Source organism: Ochlerotatus camptorhynchus, unplaced genomic scaffold (assembly GCF_037179485.1).
Source record: "Ochlerotatus camptorhynchus isolate MF236.1 unplaced genomic scaffold, CSIRO-AGI_Acam_v1.1 ptg000021l, whole genome shotgun sequence".
In the NCBI taxonomy this organism is placed as follows: Eukaryota; Metazoa; Arthropoda; class Insecta; order Diptera; family Culicidae; genus Ochlerotatus; species Ochlerotatus camptorhynchus.
In genome coordinates this window covers 1,826,009-1,844,675 of record NW_027040513.1, presented here as the reverse complement: position 1 = coordinate 1,844,675, position 18,667 = coordinate 1,826,009, and the positions used below count along the sequence as shown (strand labels likewise).

Genomic DNA, 18,667 nt, shown 5'->3' with positions numbered 1-18,667 from the left:
CCCTGGCAAAGATGTTCCGCACCGTTTGAAGGTTGGCGTTGTACCTTCTGGCCACATCTCGGATCGAAAGACCGGAGTTGACTTTAACGCACCTCAACACCTTGCTGCGCATATGACGATCCCTGGTTCCAGTTGTTTCGTTTTCCACACTCAGAGTTTCCTTGTAGGTTTTGAGCACTCGACAAACTGTTGTTTTCGGCATCTTCAGCACTTTAGCCAGCTTGGGACCGGACTGTAAATTTCCACCTGGTTCAAAGGGGAATCCTCCAACGCTGTAGCTTGCAGCTAAATTATTACTTACCTCTTGGAGCTCCTGGGAATGAAAAGCCACGAGTTCTGGGTTCTCAAATATACGAAGCATAGCCTACATTGATCAAATCGACGTACAGTGTACGTCGACTTTAGTTCCGTATACATTTCTACCGAATCATTAATACAGCTCATTTCACACTTTCTTAAGCTCATGACTGTATACCGCACACGGACCACTCTGGATTTTCCAGGTGTTTGTGCACAGTATTTTTTCTTCTTTCGAGTTTCATTTGACGTTATTTCTGAACACAATCGACTACTAAGATCAAACTTGGACCAGTTGTTATCTAAAGAAGTGTAAACAAACCACTGTCAAAGATTTTCGATTCCCAACACTAGAGGCGTGCTAGTGACGCGCGAGGGGCGTACCAATTTACTTTTAGTCAGCCTTTACTGGCGCTCATAAAGAAACAACAAAAAAGTCAAAGAGTTACCAGCTCTAAATTTACCATCACAGTTCGGAAGAACTCAAAAAGTCAAATCTCATGCATGAGTTAATTCGCTTATCAGTTTTGCCTGGCAAAATTCAACTGTCCAAAAATCACCGATGAGTTTTCAGGTTCAAAAATGCATTGCTTTATGCTTTGGCGTAATTCATTGTATTCACTGTTGTTTGTGCATCACTAGATGGAAAACCAACACAAGATGCATAAGGATGCTTTCAATTGACGTTTGAGCAGTTGCTTTGAGTTTTAAGCTGGAAAGTTTTTGTTGGCGCTGTGAAATGCGTGATAATGTCATTGTGAGATTTCATTGCCACATTTCACGAGTTTATTCTCTCAGGGAAGCTCAATGAATGAGATTCGAGAATGATTTTCCAAACACTGCATGACAGCACTGATAAAACCTTCACGAGATGATTTTCAGAACGCAATACAGTGCACACTGGGCAAAAATTGACAAAACCGCGACTAAATTGAATATCTCGACTGCCAAACGGTTTCAGACAACATGTTATAAATATTCTCAAAGGAAAAATTCTGCTGAATCGATTGGTGGATTAAGTACGCTTTAACCTCGTGATTCTGAACAAACAACAGTTCTAAAACAATTTTTATAATGTGGTCACATTATCGGTCAAGCCAGATTATCCGGAGAACGTGAATATAGCCACTTTACCCCAAAATATAGTTTTTATATAAAATACGCTTTGATCTCTTGATTCTGAACAACATAGAAAAAATCGCAAGGCTCTAGGATCATTTTTATAATGTGGCCACTTTATCGGTCAATCCAGATTATCCGGAGAACCAGAATATGGCCACTATAAACCAAAATATAGTTTCCATATAAAATACGCTTTGATCTTTTGATTCTGAACATCATAGAAAAAATTGAAAGGTTCTAGGACAATTTTTATAATGTGGCCACTTTATCGGTCGTTCCGGATCCTCCTTTAGGCCAGTAGAATTTTCCTGAGGGCGTATTTGGTGTCTTTACACAATATATTCTTAGTACTATCAATTTCCAGTAATATACGTTAAGTAAAGTGTAAAATCATGTCGATAGATAGTAGCATTTCGTACTTTACCGGGAATTCAGGTTGATCCCGGCCCTCTATCTCAGTACGCAAAAGTTTCCGGCCAATGAGACTACCACCAATCGATTTAGCAGAGTTTTCCCTTTGAGAATATGTATAATATGTTGACTGAAACCATTTGGCAGCCGAGATATTCAATTTAGTCGCGGTTTTGTCAATTTTTGCCCAGTGTGCAGTGATTGAAAAATCAGCTAACATATAAATTACAGAATTATTTTAAAAACCTTTCGGTGACCATATTACAGAATCTCTTCATGCCACGAAACATTGCAAATTCTGCATACTTTTCATGCAAATCTGTAATAGAATCTAACATTGCTCGGTTGGGTGTATGTCATAGTGGACTGTGCAGTGAAATCATTTAAAAAAGGCCCCGAACAGTCATGCCAACCCGATGTCAGACCTTTGATTGTCGACCGTTACTGTTTTCATGTTCATCAAATATTTCCAATTGAATTTGAGAAACAACAACACTGGCTTCCCTATAACCTTCAATTCTGCAATTCCAATCTAGAGAGGGTCTAGTATAATTGAGGAGCGGACTGGCTGGTTTTGAGCCAAATGAACTGTCAAAGCCAGAGTCAATCGGCAAGTGCCTATCTTGATTGCATTGGCAGTGTTGCTAGAAACCACCCCGGCATTGGTTGCCAAGGTAGTTTGTTTTGAATCCGCTCCTCTCTTAAATTAGACCCTCACTAATTCAAACCAGTTGTTGAAACCGTCCAAAAGTTTGCAACGCTTTCCCATCTTTTTCCCAGTGGATTTTGCAAGCGCTCCCGCCTCAGGAGAGAAATCATTTAACGTCAATTAAGCCTGATGGGACAGCAATTAATTTAAAGTAGCTCCCGTTTTGCACCAGTAATGGTTCTTCGCACCGCTGATGGCGATGGTGCTGCTAGCTAGCAACCGCATGCTCAAATTAATAGCCATCGAGGAAATGACACTTGGAATCCTGTCTGGCAGTGGAAAGTCGCGCAGTTTTTCATAATAATTTATAGTACTTTTACCGTCATCATCGCGCTTCGTTTAACTGCTTTCACCAGCAAGCGGCTTCGAGATCCATCCGAACGAGGGCGTCAAAAATCTCGGTCCCACCACGGTCCATTCATCAGAACGAAATCTGGCCAGGTGACGTGCACAAACAAAAGGTACCCACGTCTAGTGGCAGTAAGTCATCAAGCAGCGAAGGAAGGGCGACAGCAGGCAGGCGAGAACAAGATTGATGAGTGATTCATTCTTCTTTTTCTGGCTATTTGTTCCAACTGTAACATTACGTCTGCTCTCAAACGTATTATTCTTCTTCGTCTAGGCTTTTAACACTTCTGTAGTGAGAGTTTTACCGGGTCTCAGGTTATCTTTTGTGTGAAATTTTGTTTGTTATGGGCAATGATTCAAATTCTTTGCTGGAATACGGCATTTCTAACCGAAATGACGTGTGAAGCAAAGTTGATGAGAAAAATAAAGCGTTTCTGGGAAAAATTAATTCGAAATCTCAAGTAAAAATTAAACCCAAATGTCTTAAAATGTCCTTGCTTGATTTTCGAATGTTTTTATTTAAATAAAAACTCATCAAAATGTAAATTTTTAGAATGATTAAAATAACGGACACTTCAAAATAGGGGCCTCATAGCCTAGTCAGTAAAGGCACGGTATTAACAAGCCGGAGGTAATGGGTTAGATTCCCGATCCGGTCGAGGGAATCTTTCGGGTTGGAAATTTTTTCGACTTCCCTGGGCATAGAGTATCATTGTGCTTGCCACACACTATACAAATTCATGCATAGGTATTGACATCGAAAGCTCTCAATTAATAGCTGTGGAAGTCTCCCTTAGCTCAGTCGGTATAGGCGCAGCTACAAAGCAAAACCATGCTGGAGGTGGCTGGGTTCAATTCCCGGTCCGGTCAAGGAATTTTTCGGGTTGGAAAATTTCTCGACTTCCCTGGGCATAGAAGTATAATTGAACTTGCCACACAATTATGCAAAAATGGTACAGGCATCGAAGCTCTCAATTAATAACTGTGGAAGCGAAAGTGCAATAAGCTAAAAATATGCGATATGCAATAAGCTTGAAATGCGAAGAATAAGAAGAAGAAGAAGAAGAAGAAGGAAGTGCATTTAGAACACTAAGTTGAAAGCACGCAATAAGCTTGAAATGCGAACAAGAAGAAGAAGACACTTCAAAATTGATAAGAGTTGTAAAACAAGAACTTAACCAGGACATTTTGAGATATTTGTGCCCATTTAACATTTTTTTTTAAATGTTAACTTTAAAAAAATAAAAAATGTTTTGTAAATTTTTTTTCTCAGGGCGACATTTTTTCGCCACAACTTCGTCTCAGTCGTCATTTTGATCAGAAATGTCGTTTCTGTGATGCATTTTTTAGAAAATAACAAAGACGCCATTATGAACATATTTCTAGATCCAAAATGGCCGAATTTTAGCAAAATGTGAATCATTGCCCATAACAAACAATTACGCAAAGTTTTATTCAAATCGAAGAAGGTCGATTCAAAAATTTAATTTGCTTACCGCTATTTTTCCTGGAACTGCTCAGTTGTTGAGTCTGACCCATTTTTGCATTTGTACCTATAATCTGTGGCAAACGTCCGGAAAGCCAACAGTTTTCCATTTAAAAAAAATCCTAGACCGGACCGGGAGTCGAACTCACTGCCTACAGCATGGATTTGCTTAACACTCCGAACACGATGCCTCCGGTAAAATATGTAACGGAAAATTGGCAAAGTTTGAGAAATCATTAATTACTGTACTCGAAAAAATTCACCAGTGCATTTTATCTCAGATATTTTTTAAAGCTATGTTTTTGCTAATTTGGTTTATTAAACCTCCTCTCCTGGGCTAAATGCCCGCACCTTGGACTTAACGCAACCCATCAAATCCTGTGCAACACTTGCGCCATCTTTCTTACACACTTTGATCCACTCTTTCTTAAAGTCCTTGTCGTTTTTGAAGACCTTCCCTGTTTTCCGGAGCTTGCCCTTCATAATCGCCCAAAATTTTTCTATTGTCCGAAATTCTGGCGAGTTTGGTGGATTTCCCTCGTTCGTCACAAAACCAACATCGTTGGCTTCGTACCAGTACATCACCGGATTTGCGTAATGACAGGATGCCAGATCCGGCCAAAACAGAGTATCACCAACAATCAGTACGAAACTAACGATTTTAAATTGGCTCACTACTTGACTAGCCTATTGGTCCCACGCAAATCGACTAACGTACCCCATTCTAGTATAAATTCCAGTACTACACTATGTTTGTTTTGATACGCTATGAAAGTTTGACAGATGAAATGAGGGGTTCGTGAATTTTCCTATGTTTCGAGGGGTGAATCGATTAGCTTGGGACCGAAGATAGTACCAGAGCTGAGCCAAAAAGTTGGGCTCGTTTCTTCGGGACCTTCTGGTCTTAGAGTTACCTCTGTTGTAACCGCCTTTCTTACCTTCAAGACATGAAGTCCGGTCCGCTTAATTGTATGCTGGAAGAAACCAGACGGAAGAATTAACCTTCTGGGCACGTCCCAAATCGAAAGGTTCGGATTGCGCTTGAAGTAATCCCTCACCTTCCTTGCGTTCACGGTGTCAGTGGTCTTCGCTTTTCTTCTGCTTCCAGCTCGCCGCTGGCTCGTCTTACGATTTTACCACACGGGACACGGTCGAATTGTCGATTCCAAACTGTTTCGCGATCCACCTGTGGGACTTGCCTGGATTTTCCACGATCAGTCCCATAATTTTTTGTCGAAGCATCTCGATAACTACTTGACAGATTGTGACTAGATTTTTCACATGTAAATATTACGCTCTACACTAGTTTTACTCAAAATTTCATCAATTTTTACCCATGGAATATATACACAAAAGAATGCGTTGAATTTTTTCGAGTACTATCTTTACTCAGCAAATTAATGATAAATTTTCAACCTATTGATTACTGAATAAATCTTTAAATGGCTGTAGTTTCAACTGAAGCCAATAGTTTTTAAATTTGTCAATAAATGGTTGAGCTATGATTTTTCAAACATTGCAAGTTAGACGTTACACATTTTACCGGAGGCATCGTGTTCGGAGTGTTAATAGGTGCGCTTTTTCCGGCTTGTCTAAGTAAGGCCCTTTAGATGAGTGATGATAAGTGCTACTAGACGGGAAAAGTTGAGAAAGTGGGGTGAGTCGCAACACCTTATTATGGCAAGTAACAGTCTGATGAACAGGTTGCCAGAGTGGCAAAGCCATTTCAATGCCGTCGCCGAATTTGGACACTCTTTGGAGGCAACATCACCCACCAAATTAATAATTCCAGTACCCCCTTTAGCGAATGTTTGAACTTTTCAAGATTCATCCCTCAACTACCGGTGGTCCAACCGAGCATACTCTGGCGTACCTTCCGGAACTCTTTCCACCTGGATGCAAATGTTTGCACGTTCATCATTCCAGTTCTCCATCCTCCGTCATCCGTGAGAACTAAACCCATGCGTCTTAATTAAAACTCTGCCAGCGCCAGCTGAGCACCTCCCAGCTTGCAATTATTTATCAACTAAGCATACACTCACACTTCTGTGCAATTATTTGTGCATCCTGCTTGGAAAGGAAGATGCACACTGCAAGTACGCAACAACCAACCATAGTCAGCACGGCAACGCAGCCTGCGGAAGATAATCGGCGATGATTTAAGGGCTGGTGCTTCTTCTCGCCCATCGCTGCTTGAATCCGAAACCACAAGAGAGCAGTGCTTTGCTTTCTTGAGCGGATGATCCTCGCTTTTTATTTTCAAAGTGCAGCGGTGTGTGGAAAACCAACACGCTCCTTCAATTTTGCTCAAAAGTGAGTAACTCTTACTCTGTTTAATTTCGTATTTGTATGCTAAATGTCAAAAACTGAGTAACATCAATTTAGCAAAGTGAGTAACATTTACTCTACTTAAATAAAAATTAAACTTTCCTCACTTATGAGTAAGATCAAATGTCATAAACAACTGAGAACAGTATTTCCAAGTTAGAATTTTCACGAACAATGTCCGTGGAATTTCTGCAATCAGCAGTTCAAAGCTTCCGTAGGCAACATTCTTCGTTCCTCCGAAACAGGTTTACTGAATCGGAGTTCCACATACTGCCGTAAGTAAATTTTAATTTTATGTTTCCTACGGGTAAATTTCTATTTTTTTCACGCATGTACGCACTTAACCTTATTTCAGGATCATCTGAATCAATTCTTGGTGCAAATAGTTCCGAGGGATTGAGCTTCATATTAACAGTATGCATGTGATGAACTAGCCTACGGCTAAAAATCACAAAAATAAAGAAAAAAAAATTAACAGTAGGAAGGTATATTATATTGTAGGAAAAGTCGTGAAATAGTATTATTCAAACATTCAGTTTCTTCAGTTTCAGACAATATGCGGGAGTAGCTCTGCTCCCAGAGAGTATTGGTGTATCTGATAGCAAAAAACGAAAGCGTTCAAATGATCAACATCCGTCAACTGAAAGTTGACGGAAGATTCTGATATCTAAAAGAAGCATTAATAGTAACGAAACTGATACTGCCCCACTATCATAGATAGTCAAACTTCGATGTGAAATATTTGATAATGTATTGTGTTAATTGCGTTAATCTTTATGTTTTAAATGTTGTTAAATATAAAATGTTTATGTTTTCGATGAAAATATCTTCATCCTATCAGCATAAAATGATATTCTGAAAGAGTAAATAAATACGAAACTGAGTAGCATTTACTCAGTTCCACTTATTTTCCAAAAACCAGAACTGAGCAAATGCAGCTCAGATTTTGACAGATTCATTCATTACTCAAAAGTGAGTAAACATAAGATTACTCACTTTTAGAGTAGTTACACTTTTAACGAAAATGAGTCGAATGTTACTCACTTTTGGGTACAATTGAACGAGCATGAACCACAGGAGCAGCAGCAGCAGAGGTTAGAAGAAGAGGTTCCAGCAGACCGGGAGTGGGTGCTTCAGTTAAGTGAAGATTAAACAGCCCTGGAGGGGATGGCTTTCGTACTGACTTGAGAGGGGGTGGAAGTGAGATTTTAATTTTTCTGATAACAGAACACCAGCAGCCAGCAGCAGCGTTCAGCAAACCATTATTTAGATGCGTGGAATTTGTGGGAAAAAGTGTAAAGTTTAAGTAGACGGATGGAAAGTGGTGATTATCGTAAAGCGTGGCGAAAGCTGTAAACTGAAAAACCAAGTATGTTGATGATTTCCTCATTTTAATTAGTTATGTGGTGGTGGGCTTAGAGATGGACTTTATAATTAATTTAATTTTAAAAGATTTTAAAACAAAAGATAACTTGAAACATTCAAGCAGTGATGGATTGTTCTTTTGGGACTTTTTCATTACTTTTCAATGAAGAATTCTTAAGTTAAAAACAATTCAATTCTCAGTTTACCCATCTTAAAATAGATATTTTAGTGCTATTAATCTTCCTATCAAAATTCAAAATATCTGCACCGTAGAGCCACACTCTTTGTTTTCACTGAAGCTACATTCGAGAGCGCTCTCAAGTGTACCTTCAGTGAAAAACAGAGTGTGGCACTACGGTGCGCAAAATTTGAACTGTGATAGGGAGATTGATAGCACTAAACTATCTATTTGAAGATGGGAAAACCGAAAATTCAATTGGATTTAACGTAGGCATTCTATATTAAAAAGTAACGAAAAAGTCCCAAAAGAGCGATCCACCCCTGTTTTCAAGCGATGCTCCAATTTTAGCACTCAAACGACCATCCCTTTTTGTATTTTCTACTTCTTGAAAATGTCTCTCGACCAGTCTTGTAAGCGGTCACCGTAGTCGACACATTTTCTGTGATAATCGACTGTCTTTGCTTCCGACACTTGCAAAACAAGCTATCAAATTACAGTACTGAACTATAATGTCACTGTCGCCGAAGACCGTCACGAATGTATGTAAGAGAGACGACGGTAAAGCATGAGAGTGAATACAAACAGACTGTCGCGCCTGACAACGAAGCGAGTGTAGTAAAAAACGTCAACTGTTTCAACTCTTGCTCTCGACATTTCACGCCACCTAATTAAGAAATTACAAAAATAAGATGCTATTGGAACATGTGGTGGAGCCAGCATTTATATCTGAGGGGGTTTGTAAAAATTACGTAATTAAAAAAAAAACTATTTTTTTTATTGAAGTACCAGTCACATCCTGGGAATCAATTTCCACTAATTTCTCCAAAAAATTTCTATGAAAGCCGTTTCGATTTATAGAGTAAACCATCGATGATATATTTTAGCTCTCATACGCTCCCAATATCACGCGTGATATTGGAGCATAATATCATGCTTGATATTGATTTTACAAGCTCGTTTGATATTGCGAGACTATTCACAACGTGTAAAGTTGCAGCTGATAGTTGAATCGCCGCAAATATAATTCCATTGCACCTCGTTTTCTAAGAAAGTGAACGAATAATAATGTTATCTCTTTTTTCTCTTCACCGATGGCAGACACGAAGCGGCTGCTGCCAGCGGTTATGGAAGTTTCGGTTGCGTTCGGGTGTAAAGCAAAAATCATGAAACTCAATCTCACCACAAGTTGGTGAGAATTGTAGCTGTTGAGTTTTGTTAGCTTGATATTCCGAGCTGCGATATCACAGCTTACAATATCAACCGCAGTTGTTTGCTTGTTGATTTCAGTCTACGAAAATCAAGCGTGATTTTGGTCTTTGGTGCGATTTAATTTTTTGATATTTCCCAATATTGGAGGAAACAGCTAAAAAACCACGCTAAATGTACATTCTTTCCGCAAAAAAAAATCAAAATATAACATTGCCGGGAAGATGCCGGTGAAGAACTATCAATAAATTGAATGAAATTTCGAATGGATACTGATGGAAACTTTTTGGAGAGGTTGGAAAGAGATTCCAAAACAGTAAGAAAAACCTTCCGGAGAAAGTTAGAAGAAACTTTCAAAGGAAGCTTACAGACTCCCAACATCCAAGACGGAAGAAATTCCCGGAGCAAATCGGAAGAAACTTTCAGAAAAAGTTCAGAGATACTTACAGAAGAAATCGGCAGACATTTCCCGGGGCATGTCAGCAGAACCACTTGGGTAACTTGGAAGGAGCTTTCAAGATAAATCGTTAGAACTGGCCAATGTCAGTCAGATGAAACTTCCAGATCAAGCCTAGTTTAACTGGAATAAACGTCTATTAGAAGTTGCAGGACTCTTCCTGTAGAAGTCGTAAAAAAACCATCCTTATAAAACTGGAACAAACTTATGCGGAAAGATGAAAAAATATGAGGTAAACATTCCAAGAAAACTAGAATACATTGCAAGAAGTGGTCTGAAGATTCTTTTTAGAAAATAAACTATCAGGAAAAGTTTGAATAGTTTTCCGGAGCATGTTTAAAAAAAAACTTTCGAGGGATGTCTGAAGAAGTTTTCAAATGAAATCAGAAAAAAAAATTGGTGGGGTTGTGTACAAGACACGACCGCAGGGTTGATGTAGACTACGTTAAGCTGTGTAGTGAAATTCTCGTGCATTTTTTTCTAGATATTGATTTAAAATACAGTAGAAGTCCTATGTACATATTTTGGATTTCCTACTTAGTAAAACTTGGTTAAATTCAGGACCTCATAAAAATGGGAATACATATTCTATTTCATTTGGTTCCTAAATTACAATCAGATATGAGTAAGGCTTTCTTCAAGTGATTCATTGAAGCGTCCATCAATGACCGTCATGATGGCTGATATTCCCTATCACTTCAAGATTTCTAGGACACAAATCTTGGACGGTTGTGACATCACTCATGAAATTGAAACTCCTTGTGTACTGGACTGCAACAAATGTGAAGTTCCAGTTTCTTTGTTATAAGTTTTGTGAGAGCTGATAACTGTACTCTTGAATTTTTTCTATGGTAATGAGATTGATTCTCAGCGATTCAACTTCAAAACGCTAAAAATAAATGCACACACAAAAACGGAGTGCACAATTTTGCATCAATGTTATGCAACATTTTATAGTTGATCGAGATGATATCAATTAGCCATGAATCCCTCCAATAAGTTCTCGTTACATCTTTTATCTACCGATTGAACAAATAAAAAAAATACTAAGGCTGTGTTCCATTTGGAAAATTTTCACTTAGATTTGACACTTCAAAAATAAATTAAGATGTTCGAAAATCCCTCTGTTGTAGATCGGCCGATTTTTGAGAAAGCCTCTGTCAAATTGATTCCTTGTCCGTCAGAAATAAGTCTACTGGAATAGCAGGTTTATTTGAAAATTTTCTATCTGTCAAGTTTAAGTAAAAATTCATCAAATGGAACCCAGCCTTAATAACTTGAGCACATAATCGTTTCTTGTTGTGTATTAGATGCTAGATAAAAAACTTCTTTTATCGATATGTGTGCTGAAAATACCTGGGCCGAGTGGATTCAAGGAGAAAGTCAACGAAGAGAATCTTGTCAGTGTTACTTAGGACCTAAGCAATGTTCAGCTTGAATTGTTTCGCTTAACTGTAAACAGAAAATCGATGAAGAGAATCGAACCTAGCACTGAAAAAAAAACTAGACGGTACCTCTATTTATGCTAAGAGATAAGCATTGCAAGTCCCTCCTACTTGAAGAATTATGCAAAAAGAAAACTGGGGTTGTATAAATCGTTCTTTAGCATAGTTTTCCAAGTAGGAGGGACTTTCATAGCTAATCTAAAAGCATAAATAGAGGTACCGTCTGATAATTAATCACATTTAACCTTTTTTTCACCACAGAAACACCCCGTTCCCGTTTTCTTATGCAAAATAATGAATGAGAAGTGGTGGTCCCTATTCCAAGTAACATTGCAAGTTTTATATAAATTTTAAAGCATTCTACAAGTCCAAATCGTGGTCTACAGAACCCTCCTAAAACCAAAATTGATACATTCCTGTTCTTATCTTAAATGTTGTATCCTGGAATGAAAAAGTATCTTGATCCGATTGATCTGGGAACATAATGAGAACTCCGAAGGAATTAAAACTCCAAGGGATTTTTGAGTAGAATTTTTAAGAGAATTCCACAGTTTTGACTAGAACTCCAAGATAATTCAGTGAAGAACTCCACGAAAATTGTGTGAAAAAATTAATGTATTCATATTAGACCCGAATAGAGTTGAATAGAATTAAATGGGGATTGTGAGAAAAATTCCTTGTGAAGTCAGAGGAGAATTTCAAAGCACTTCTGAAGAGAATCAACGATTACTCGAAGAGAGTTCCTACGGCATTCCAAAAAGGAATCAAATTCTAAAGATATTTCTTTATGAAATCAATACTTATCAATTCAATGCAATTGGAATATTGGAGCAACCTCAAAGGTAATTCTGATCATAATTTCAAATGAATTCCAAGGAAAAATCGGAACACATTCTGAGGAGAGTTTGAAAAGAAGTGTTTGAAATTTTATACAAATTAACATTCTTAACATTGAATTCTAGTGAATTATTTTTTATAAGCATTCATATAACTTTTTATGTCGCTTATTTTTTTCCGAAGAGATTATTTGTTGGTAAGTTATAAACGATTTTCTTTAACACATTTAAGACACTTAAGTGATCACATCAAATTATGTTCATTACACTATGAAATATACATGCAAGACCATATTTTTTTATTAGTAACCTAAAGGGGAAACATTGTTCAGTGGCCACTTTAAGCATATTTTAATATACAACTGCTACCAGTTGCCAACAATCCTGATGCATTGAAGGTTTTAAAAGTTCGTACACCCTGAAATTCAATAACATCGATAAAACTAAATCCACAACATCAAAACAATAAAATCAATCAAAATTCCTCAATTGATCCATCGGATCAATTGCCCTGGAAATTGAAATCCACTTTATCTGAAGCTGTCGTCAGTTGCGATGAAGTGAACTCTCTACCATTCCTTACATCTGCCAAGTCGTAAAAAAATACACGCAAAAACATGGCTTCTATTTATAACCCTTCGAGAGAATGCACTGCTTCGTCGCATTGATTCGGAGAAGCCATCCACCTGCCCAAGCCCAGCAGCACACACTTTAACCTATAAAACATCCGGTGAATGGCTTTTTGCCGGCTCACCTTTATCTTCCGCTGACGAGAATGGTGCGAGCGTGCGTCGTCGTACCAGGAACTCCAAAGGGGAAGAGATTTCCGAAGCTTCCTCCAATATCTGAAAGGAAAAAGAAAGGATTTCCTAAGAGCGAGCTTCGAGTAATGAATATTTATTATTTAAACGAAGCAAAACAAATTACATCCCATCCCCTCCCCCGTCCTGCAGGAGCCCAATGTGGAAAACGCAGTCCCAGCTCTCAACTGCGGAAGCATGGTTGCTACAAATTTCCTGCTGAAACACGATACCACAAATCTTGAATTTTCACTCCACTCGAGACAATAATCATTCGCCGATTACAACAGCAACAGATAAACAGCGCCGGTTCTGGAAGCCCCAGAGATTCAATTTCGCCTCCAACCACCGTGGATCTTGTGAAGAACACCCGCGAGGAGGCAAACAACAACAAAATCTCATTTCATCCGTTGAATCCATGGTGGTATCTAAACTTAGAGAGTCTGTGTGAAGATGAAAAAATTGATAAAAGAAACTTTGCAATCTTATTTTGCCTGGGTGTCTGCCAAGGGGATTGAATTGTGAGAAAAGTTTAGCGGACAAATATCCGCTTAAAGCCTAACAACCCGACATAATTTGAATGCGTCTGGATGTCGTGCACTGGTGTGGATCCGTGTGCTGTGGCAGTTTGGAGAATTGAATTAAGACACCATTGCCAAACTGGTGGAATGGTAAAAGCATTGGATCGTAACTTGGAGAAAGAGGTAGTGCTACATGAGAGCTACAGGTGAATTTTGCAATAAATTAAAGTCGAAATTTTTCAGGGATGCATTTTCAAAAGGACGAATATGCTTTTGTAAACTTGGATTCAAACGTTAATTTGTTGAAATTAGCTCACCCACGCAAATATTAAAACTTTACACTACCGTGAATTGCGTAGTACAGCTTAGAGTTTTGACAAATTAACGATTGAATTATGTTAACAAAAACGAATACGTCCTTTTGAAAACTCATCCTTGATCTCAGACCCGTTTCTTACCATTCGATCACTTGCCTGCATACATTTACATACGGTATTATACAGTCTTGAACCAAGAACCTCCGACTCGAAAGGTGCAACTTACTATAACATACTACAAGAGTTGGAAAATTCCTAGAAGTCCAAACAAACTTTCCCAAGCCTAAGTAATTGTTTTACGACGAAATAAAAATTTTAACAGCATTTTCAAAAAAGCTCCACTAAAAGTCTGCCACTGCCACTTCACATCTTCATAGGCTCTATGATCCACTCAAATACGTAACCCATTTATTGCTGGATGCTAACCTGCCAATGTTTCGTGATTCCCTATAACATTTCCATCATCATCATCCTTTTGGTAGTCCTTTAATTCCGTTGAAGGTAAGTGCGGTGGTTTCTAGGCTCAGCCGGATGTTGGTTAGAAAAGGAGACGGCAGCGGATGCAGAACACAAGGTAACCTGAGTTGGGCAATTCCCGAACACATGAGGTATGAATATGAAATGAGCCGGAGCTCCGTTTTATTTTCGACAATGTAAATATTATATCATCCTTTTGATTGATGGATTAAAAATTCAGCACCTACCGGTGCTGCTCCAGTTGCCATTAAAGGAAATAACCAGCGAAAAGAAGAAGCTTTGTTCTGGAACTTGCAATCTAGGCCGATAAAGGTACTTCTGAAGAAAGGACCCGATGTTGTATTCCACGAAAATGGAGTTGCCACTCTCGGGTGACGTTGTTGATGGTTTTTTTTTAGCCCAATCGCATGGTTGAAAAATGAGCGATCTGATGCTAAAATTTCATTTTTCGTGTCTACATTTCATTGCTTATTCATATTGAATTCGCTGGAACGACTTTCAATGCTAAAATCGCATGTTCAAATGATATTAAATGGAACAGTTAAATTAAATATATTTCCATTCCACAAATTCAATTACCAATCCTTAAGTTTTCCATACCCCCATTAAGGCTAAGTAAATAAATGATGACCATCATCGTTCTTCAGAACAAATCTTCATTTTTTTAGTTTGCGAAATTATGTTCCCACTTCTGTTCGAACTGAAACGTGAAGCAGAATGGTAGCAACTTATCAATGTCAGTTTCAACGTCCCTAAAAGATGGGGTGCACCAACGGAAAGGGATTCTGCTTGGTCAAAGCTAGGCAGATTAATGAATTGAACAAACGAACAGTCCGATTCTTGTCTTTGAGCTCACACTTTTCCTCAACCATCTCGACTCAGCCTCGAGGGCGCAAATATTTCCCTTAGAATGATACAATCTTCTGATGGAATGAAAGTGAAAGACAGAAATCTACTCGAAAGCATCCGGGAAAAGGGAAATAACTATCCATTTATATTAAATTATTAAATGGCTGCCGCAGTTATTGAGTGCCCAGATAAGCGGATGAAAAAGGGAATGGAGAATTGGAAGAATGCAGGTAGCTACCAGTTCTTCAAACCGGCTGCATAGCTCTTATCTCTATTCATTTGTTGAGCTAGCAAGGCGACTCTATCTTGATTTTGATCTTGAGTAATCTCCCTTCGACAAGGATAGTTCGACACTTTATTTCAAATGTTGGCTAAATATTTACATTATAGCAACGGCTATACTACCCATAATCGCATATCAGTCCCATCTTTGCTTGATTTCCTATCCATATGGGACTGATATGCGAATATGGGCAGTATAGGAGGAAAATGTCTTGCTAAAATTCTCCATTCTTTTTTCTATCGTCCTGGAGAAAACCTTACCAATTATCGTCTCTGGTTAATTGACATCCCAAGTAACATTGCACGTTTTATCTTGGTTTTAAAGCATGCTACAAGTCTAATTCATAGTCTACAGAACCCTAATAAAAACCCTAATTGTTACTTGGGATGGTCATGTGGTATTCGCTCAATGCGAGAATTTTTATGTACCACTTCAATACTGTAACGCATTTGACCATAAACGTTTGGTTACTGGGTACATTATCAAAGAGCTTTAGGGGTGATGTGGCTGGCAGCAAGGCGAGTGAACGTTCAATGAAAATTAACTCTTAAACAACAATGATTTATGGTTCCCTTAAAAGAACCGTTTTGTCTCAACCGTGATGGTTGACTAATGCTGAGCTATTAGGGTGTTCAACACGGATGAGGCTGGCGGACTGTATGTTGTTTGTAACGAGGGTGACACGCTTGGCATAGATGGCCCACAGCGACTCACGAAGAGCTACTGAATCCGATCAGTAGCGGTGCGGCTTCTTCCTACTTCTTCGATGAATGGTCGCGCATGTGGGCTGCAGATCACTGCTTGCGGGCAGCCTTTCGTTGTGTACTGGAGAACAATGTTTACTGCTGCTGCTCATGACCGACTGGATCGAACACCACCACACACGGTGATTGAATAAGCACCGTTCGAGGAGACCGGATGGAATTCGATTTTGAATTCTGTGTTAGGGAAGCGCTTTTTGCAGGCAATTGGTGATAATTTTGATCACCATTGCAACAGGTGGACATTTGTAATAGTAACCTATTAAAAATTTATAAAGTGTTCATTTGTAGAAACATTTCCAATCGATTGGCTTGTTTAGAATTAAAATCCATCCGATATTGATAGAGTTATAAGTGGTCAAAACCTGACCACTTTTCGTAACGCGGTCGATTTTGTTTTTTTGATATTGCACCCCCAATATGATGCCAAAAGACGCAATTCTACGTCAAAAATCGATGTTTTCGACCACCCTAAGATGGAAATGGTCACCCTAATGACAAAATAAAAAAATACTGGTCTAATATTTTGCGATAAGGAACAAAACAACCAATTTTTACGAAATTCTGAGAACCACTATATCGTTTCGCTATGGAATGGCTGTAAAGCGATGGTGAAATGAATTGAAAGCTAAAGTGTGGGTGAAAAAAGTCTAGGAATTTATTTAAACGGAATTCTGGTTTGTATTTTGATGGTTTTATTGGGCTATTGTGGGGTGTGTTCTCTGCGTGTCTGTTGCTTTGCTACGTACCGGTGGTGTTTGCTGATTGATGGTGCTTGTGCTGTGGTTGATGTTGTTTGACCGCGATGGCGGTCCGTGGCTTGATCAGTCCGTCGACAATGGCGGATCGGTGACTTCGACTGGTCTGGAAGATGGCGCCTGGTGACTGGAGCTGTGGTCATGACAATGGCGGATTGGAGGCTTGTGTTTGCACGTTGCGAAGGCAGTTCGCTACCAGGGAATGTAGCATTCCCTATGCAGCTACCGAAGTAGCCTTTTCTGGGTCAACGGCGTCTTCCTTCGTTGGTGAATATCGGCTGACCGTGACAAGGCCACCTTGGTCGAGCCGAGAAGGGTCTTCCTCCTTATCGATTAGGACTTCCGAGTCCGAGGATGCTCTCCTTTCTGACGATTATCAAGCTGGAGAGTTGAAGGTCCTTCACTTTTAAACCAAGACAGTCGAGACTGACTTGGTCGAAACGAACCGAACGAACACTAGGAACTGAAAAAGGTCGTTCACTGCACTTGTTATTCACTCACGTCTTGTAGGCACCAACGCCGGTTTACTTCTGGGCAATGGTTGACTATCCCAGCCAGCGTTGCCAGTATTGCAGATTTGTCTAGATTTTCCAGATTTTCAGTCGTCTTGCCAGATACACAGACAAATCACGTTTATATCCAGATTTTTTAAATATGTTTCAGATTTTCCCAGATTTTTAGAATTTGTTGCTTTAAAATTATCACTAATATTGGTTTACCGTTTATTTTTCCAAAAATAAAAAAGCCAAAACTGCCACTTAACTTACTAAAGGCCATCAATGTCTCCAATGTACACTTTTGCGGCATCGTACATTCAAAAGTGGAATATCAGGTTCATTGTTGTATGTTTTGTGGGAGCTGATATTTAAACCATTGAAGATTGAAATGATCCTGACAAAAGTATGATGTAGAACGACAATAACGTTTGGAATTATGAAGCAGATTTTTCGAGCATAATTTTACTTTTAACTCAATTTACAATCGAAACTAATTCATTTGCAAAATAAATTTGTAGCATTTTAATAGTTTTTGCTATTTCATCTACCATAAAAATTTGATAAGCTCCAAAATTGCAACAAATTTTCCAAATTTAAGAATTTGGATTATTTTTTCATGGCTGAGATCCCAACAATATGGCGATGCCTATTATTTAAAAAAAAAACATTTAATGGGTTGCAGAATCATGAAAATTGAGACATTTTTTTTTTTAAATATCATCATTGACTGAGAAAAATCTGCAATTTATTTTTCAGAATCCAGAATTTAAAAAAAAAATACAACATGGATAAATTTTAAAAATGTTGAAACTTTGAGCAATTAAAAAAATGTTTAGAACTTAAAACAAACAAAATGAGCTTTGGAAAATTAGCAAAGCTTTAAAATCTAGACACATTTTCGGGATCCTGGCACTTTGGCAGTATGTTCGTGAAGATTTATAAGATTTTTAAGGAGAATTTAAAATACATTTGATTATTCCTAACATTTCTTTAAGTATCTTGGTATCTTAAGTTACCTTAGAATTCTCAGTGACTGTAGCGTTCTGAATTGCCTTATAATTTCTGAATTTTATGGTTATTATGAAAAGAGTTGATAGGGAAGTGTGAGGTGAATTCCTTGTGAATTCAAAGGAGCATTTCAAGATCCATCGTAACTCGGATGATACTTGCATGGAAATTGTGTGGAGAAATCAAATAGAATTAGGAAGAGAAA

The 18,667-nt window shown here is 38.5% G+C and overlaps 1 protein-coding gene across 1 annotated transcript in view; it reads right to left on the bottom strand.

Moving 5' to 3' along the window:
* The window catches only part of LOC135703833 (potassium voltage-gated channel subfamily KQT member 1-like), a 745,326-nt gene that overhangs the window by 595,147 nt on the left and 131,512 nt on the right, over positions 1-18,667 (bottom strand). The window contains exon 3 of the mRNA XM_065225170.1: positions 12,946-13,036. The gene's annotated coding sequence lies outside the window, so the exon portion shown is untranslated. The remainder of the gene's footprint in view (positions 1-12,945; positions 13,037-18,667) is intronic.